This window comes from Episyrphus balteatus, chromosome 2 (assembly GCF_945859705.1).
Source record: "Episyrphus balteatus chromosome 2, idEpiBalt1.1, whole genome shotgun sequence".
NCBI classification, from domain to species: domain Eukaryota; kingdom Metazoa; phylum Arthropoda; class Insecta; order Diptera; family Syrphidae; genus Episyrphus; species Episyrphus balteatus.
This window is the reverse complement of record NC_079135.1, coordinates 93,910,501-93,917,390: the sequence shown is the minus strand read 5'-3', so window position 1 is coordinate 93,917,390 and position 6,890 is coordinate 93,910,501.

Here is a 6,890-nt window from a genome sequence, read left to right as displayed (position 1 = left end):
CCATTTAAAAAGTTTCCTGGCGCCCACCCTAGTAAGTAGAAGTAACACCCTGTGTTTACTTTTATTTAATTTCCATTTAGATAATTTTTTTTTATTGTTGTGTATTTTTTTTATTGTTGTTTGATACATTTTATTAATCGGACGGATTAATAAAGTGTATCAAAAAGTCTGAACCCACCCCATCACACTGAGCTACGGGATACAGCATAATTTTGTTGTATGTTTGCATATTTTATTTCATCGAACGCGCTCATTGTTTGACAGTTGTCATTTCCATCATAAAATTAATTTCATAAAGTCGCGCTGCACGCAGGTGCTTTCGTTTTGTTTTATAAAGTAATTAATAAATAAGATTCGCGTTTCGTTTTGTTTAATAATTAAAGTTCGATACAAATATATATAGTAAAAGATCGGTGAATTAAAATTGCAACAATTGTTGGACATGTCCCGGATGTGTCCCAGACGTGTTCCGGACATGTGTCCCGGACATGTCCCGGACGTGGCCCGGACGTGTCCCGGACATGTCCCGGACATGTCCCGGACATGTCCCGGACGTGTCCCGGACATGTCCCGGACATGTCCCGGACATGTCCCGGACATGTCCCGGACATGTCCCGGACGTGTCCCGGACATGTCCCGGACATGTCCCGGACATGTCCCGGACGTGTCCCGGACATGTCCCGGACATGTCCCGGACGTGTCCCGGAGATGTCCCGGACGTGTCCCGGACATGTTCCGGACGTGTCTAGGACATGTCCCGGACATGTCCCGGACGTGTCCCGGACATGTCCCGAACGTGTCCCGGACATGTTCCGGACATGTCCCGGACGTGTCCCAGACATGTCCCGGACATGTTCCAGACATGTCCCGGACATGTTCCAGACATGTCCCAGTTATGTCCCGGACATGTCCCAGACATGTCCCGGACATGTCCCGAACGTGTCCCGGACATGTTCCGGACATGTCCCGGACGTGTCCCAGACATGTCCCGGATATGTTCTAGACATGTCCCAGTTATGTCCCGGACATGTCCCGGACATGTCCCGGACATGTCCCGGATGTGTCCCGGACATGTCCCGGACATGTCCCGGACATGTCCCGGATGTGTCCCGGACATGTCCCGGATGTGTCCCGGACGTGTCCCGGACATGTCCCGGACGTGTCCCGGACATGTCCCGGACATGTCCCGGACGTGTCCCGGACATGTCCCGGACGTGTCCCGGACATGTCCCGGAATGTCCCGGACGTGTCCCGGACATGTAGCGGACGTGTCCCGGACATGTCCCGGACGTGTCCCGGACATGTCCCGGACGTGTCCCGGACATGTCCCGGACATGTCCCGGACATTTCCCGGACATGTCCCGGATGTGTCCCGGACATGTTCCGGACGTGTCCCGGACATGTCCCGGACATGTCCCGGACATGTTCCGGACGTGTCCCGGACATGTCCCGGACGTGTCCCGGACATGTCCCGGACGTGTCCCGGACATGTCCCGGACATGTCCCGGACATGTTCCGGACATGTCCCGGACGTGTCCCAGACATGTCCCGGATATGTTCTAGACATGTCCCAGTTATGTCCCGGACATGTCCCGGACATGTCCCGGACATGTCCCGGATGTGTCCCGGACATGTCCCGGATGTGTCCCGGACATGTCCCGGATGTGTCCCGGACGTGTCCCGGACATGTCCCGGACGTGTCCCGGACATGTCCCGGACATGTCCCGGACATGTCCCGGACATGTCCCGGACGTGTCCCGGACATGTCCCGGATGTGTCCCCTACATGTCCCGGATGTGTCCCGGACGTGTCCCGGACATGTCCCGGACATGTCCCGGACATGTCCCGGACGTGTCCCGGACATGTCCCGGACATGTCCCGGACGTGTCCCGGAGATGTCCCGGACGTGTCCCGGACATGTTCCGGACGTGTCTAGGACATGTCCCGGACATGTCCCGGACATGTCCCGGACGTGTCCCGGACATGTCCCGAACGTGTCCCGGACATGTTCCGGACATGTCCCGGACGTGTCCCAGACATGTCCCGGACATGTTCCAGACATGTCCCGGACATGTTCCAGACATGTCCCAGTTATGTCCCGGACATGTCCCAGACATGTCCCGGACATGTCCCGAACGTGTCCCGGACATGTTCCGGACATGTCCCGGACGTGTCCCAGACATGTCCCGGATATGTTCTAGACATGTCCCAGTTATGTCCCGGACATGTCCCGGACATGTCCCGGATGTGTCCCGGACATGTCCCGGACATGTCCCGGATGTGTCCCGGACATGTCCCGGATGTGTCCCGGACGTGTCCCGGACATGTCCCGGACGTGTCCCGGACATGTCCCGGACATGTCCCGGACGTGTCCCGGACATGTCCCGGACGTGTCCCGGACATGTCCCGGAATGTCCCGGACGTGTCCCGGACATGTAGCGGACGTGTCCCGGACAAATCCCGGACGTGTCCCGGACATGTCCCGGACATGTCCCGGACATGTCCCGGACATGTCCCGGACATGTCCCGGACATGTCCCGGACGTGTCCCGGACATGTTCCGGACGTGTTCCGGACATGTTCCGGGACATGTCCGGGACACGTCCGGGACATGTCCGGGACACGTCCGGGACATGTCCGGGACACGTCCGGGACATGTCCGGGACACGTCCGGGACATGTCCGGGACATGTCCGGGACATGTCCGGGACATGTCCGGGACATGTCCTAGACACGTCCGGAACATGTCCGGGACACGTCCGGGACATGTCCGGGACATGTCCGGGACATGTCCGGGACATGTCCGGGACACGTCCGGGACACGTCCGGGACATGTCCGGGACATGTCCGGGACATGTCCGGGACATGTCCGGGACACGTCCGGGACATGTCCGGGACATGTCCGGGACATGTCCGGGACATGTCCGGGACATGTCCGGGACACGTCCGGGACATGTCCGGGACATGTCCGGGACATGTCCGGGACATGTCCGGGACATGTCCGGGACATGTCCTAGACACGTCCGGAACATGTCCGGGACACGTCCGGGACATGTCCGGGACATGTCCGGGACATGTCCGGGACATGTCCGGGACACGTCCGGGACATGTCCGGGACACGTCCGCTACATGTCCGGGACACGTCCGGGACATTCCGGGACATGTCCGGGACACGTCCGGGACATGTCCGGGACACGTCCGGGACATGTCCGGGACATGTCCGGGACATGTCCGGGACACGTCCGGTTCACGTCCGGGACATGTCCGGGACACATGTCCGGAACACGTCCGGGACACATCCGGGACATGTCCAACAATTGTTGCAATTTTAATTCACCGATCTTTTACTATATATATTTGTATCGAACTTTAATTATTAAACAAAACGAAACGCGAATCTTATTTATTAATTACTTTATAAAACAAAACGAAAGCACCTGCGTGCAGCGTGACTTTATGAAATTAATTTTATGATGGAAATGACAACTGTCAAACAATGAGCGCGTTCGATGAAATAAAATATGCAAACATACAACAAAATTATGCTGTATCCCGTAGCTCAGTGTGATGGGGTGGGTTCAGACTTTTTGATACACTTTATTAATCCGTCCGATTAATAAAATGTATCAAACAACAATAAAAAAAATACACAACAATAAAAAATAATTATCTAAATGGAAATGTCCCGGACGTGTCCCGGATGTGTCCCGGACATGTCCCGGATGTGTCCCGGATGTGTCCCGGACATGTCCCGGATGTGTCCCGGACATGTCCCGGATGTGTCCCGGACGTGTCCCGGACATGTCCCGGACGTGTCCCGGACATGTCCCGGACATGTCCCGGACGTGTCCCGGACATGTCCCGGACATGTCCCGGACGTGTCCCGGACATGTCCCGGACATGTCCCGGACATGTCCCGGACATGTCCCGGACATGTCCCGGACGTGTCCCGGATATGTCCCGGACGTGTCCCGGACATGTCCCGGACATGTCCCGGACGTGTCCCGGACATGTCCCGGACATGTCCCGGACGTGTCCCGGACATGTCCCGGACATGTCCCGGACGTGTCCCGGACATGTCCCGGAGATGTCCCGGACGTGTCCCGGAGATGTCCCGGACGTGTCCCGGACATGTCCCGGACGTGTCCCGGACATGTCCCGGACGTGTCCCGGACATGTCCCGGACATGTCCCGGACGTGACGCGTCCAAAATGCGTCTGAAACGCGTCCAAAACGCGTCCGAAACGCGTCCGAAACGCGCCCAAAACGCGTCCAAAACGCGTCCAAAACGCGCCCAAAACGCGTCCAAAACGCATCTGAAACGCATCCGAAACGCGTCCAAAACGCGTCTGAAACGCGTCCAAAACGCGTCCGAAACGCGTCCAAAACGCGTCTGAAACGCGCCCAAAACGCGTCCAAAACGCGTCCGAAACGCCTCCAAAACGCGCCCAAAACGCGTTCAAAACGCATCTGAAACGCGTCCGAAACGCCTCCAAAACGCCTCCAAAACGCCTCCAAAACGCGCCCAAAACGCGTCCAAAACGCATCTGAAACGCGTCCGAAACGCCTCCAAAACGCGCCCAAAACACGTCCAAAACGCGTCCAAACGCGGACATGTCCCGGACATGTCCCGGACATGTCCCGGACGTGTCCCGGACATGTCCCGGATGTGTCCCGGACATGTCCCGCACGGAGAAAAAATAAGGTGTGACCCACCTTATTTCTGGTACATTTAACTTTAATGTAATAGGGATGACTCCCCAGTAAAATGAAATTTACCTTACTTTTCTAGTAAATTTATAGCTTATGATTAACTTTACAGTAAAGCCTTTTTTTGTATGAGTTTCTAATAGAAATTACTAGAAAGTTAGGTACATATTTTACCTTACTATAAGGCTGAAAATATTGATTTTTAAAGTTAATTGAACTTCTCTATGGAAGGTATATAATTTAATTACAGATTGGGTCAAATAAAGTCAATTTAATTTTTTAATTTGTTATTATTGAAAATCATAACTGGGTAACACGTACTTAATCCTCAAAGCCATTTAGGAGTAAGAACGTATGACAATGTTATGTTTTTCAATAATTACAAAAATCACCTTTTTTTATTTTAATTAATTTTTGTAAGATAAATGCATACAATTTTATTTTGGCAAATATCATCAATAAAAATGAAATTGACTTTATTTGATCCAATCGTTGCGAATTCTTAATGAATTAATGTAATTATCCCGCACTCGCCACCTAAAAGCTTTGACAAAAAAAAAAAAAAACATCCAACAAATGGATGGAGATGGAGAACAAATGGTGCACTTTTCAATGACAGCCTTAAGAGTTTTTTCTATGTATCAAGGGCACTTATCTCTATTGGGGAAAATTCCTAGAATTCAGGATTATTATTACCTTAGTGTAAGGTAAGACTTATTAATAGAATAGTTAAATTTGTAAAATATGTTTTCCTAGAATCTTAAAGTGAAAAGATTCATACACTTTTTTAGTTGAAGGTATATTTTACTCTACGTAAAGAAAATATTGCTACTCGTAAGGTAGCAATATATCCCGGACATGTCCTGGACGTGTCCCGGACATGTCCCGAACGTGTCCCGGACATGTTCCGGACATGTCCCGGACGTGTCCCAGACATGTCCCGGACATGTTCCAGACATGTCCCAGTTATGTCCCGGACATGTCCCAGACATGTCCCGGACATGTCCCAGAGATGTCCCAGACATGTCCCCGAAGTGTCCCGGACATGTCCCGGACGTGTCCCGGACATGTACCGGACGTGTCCCGGACATGTCCCGAACGTGTCCCGGACATGTCCCGAACGTGTCCCGGACATGTCCCGGACATGTCCCGTACGTGTCCCAGACATGTCCCGGACGTGTCCCGGACATGTCTGGGACATGTCCCGGACGTGTCCCGGACATGTCCCGGACATGTCCCGAACGTGTCCCGGACATGTCCCGGACGTGTCCCGGACGTATCCCGGACGTGTCCCGGACATGTCCCGAACGTGTCCCGGACATGTCCCGAACGTGTCCCGGACATGTCCCGGACATGTCCCGGACGTGTCCCAGACATGTCCCGGACATGTCCCAGAGATGTTTCAGACATGTCCCGGACATGTCCCCGAAGTGTCCCGGACATGTCCCGGACATGTCCCGGACGTGTCCCGGACGTGTCGCGGACATGTCCCGGACGTGTCCCGGACATGTCCCGGACGTGTCCCGGACGTGTCCCGGACATGTCCCGGACGTGTCCCGGACATGTCCCGGACGTGTCCCGGACGTGTCCCGGACATGTCCCGGACATTATACCATCGGGTATTATAGCAAAGTAAAAATTTATAAAAATACAAATTAAAAAAATTCAAGAAACAACATCGGAAAATAAGGTTTAAATCAAAAACAAAAATATTTAAATTTCGTTCAAGATTTCGTTGTGTGGAAAATATCGTTTCGCTTTTAGAGGATATAATATATGGAGTGCTTGTTCCTATACCTAATACCTACATTGTAACGCCATATGCATGGATAGGGGTCGTAACCTTCGTTTTTCAATGAGAGTCCGGTTCCGCAGCTGTAAATAAACACGCTTGTTGATGACAGCCATCAAATGAAAATAAAACTAAGGTATGCACTCATCGAAAAACTTAAAGAAACTAGAGGCCTCTATAAAAGCTTCACGAAACTAACAGCACAAGCACTCCATATATTATATCCTCTAAGGTTTCGCTTCAGCTGCGTACTAGGCTTTAATGTGGACATTTTTACCTTTAAATATATTTTAACAAAAAAAAATAAATGTAAATCTATTGTGAATTATGATAAACTAGACTCCTTTTTCCATACCCATCTATACCTTCAGTTACATATATATTCCAAAA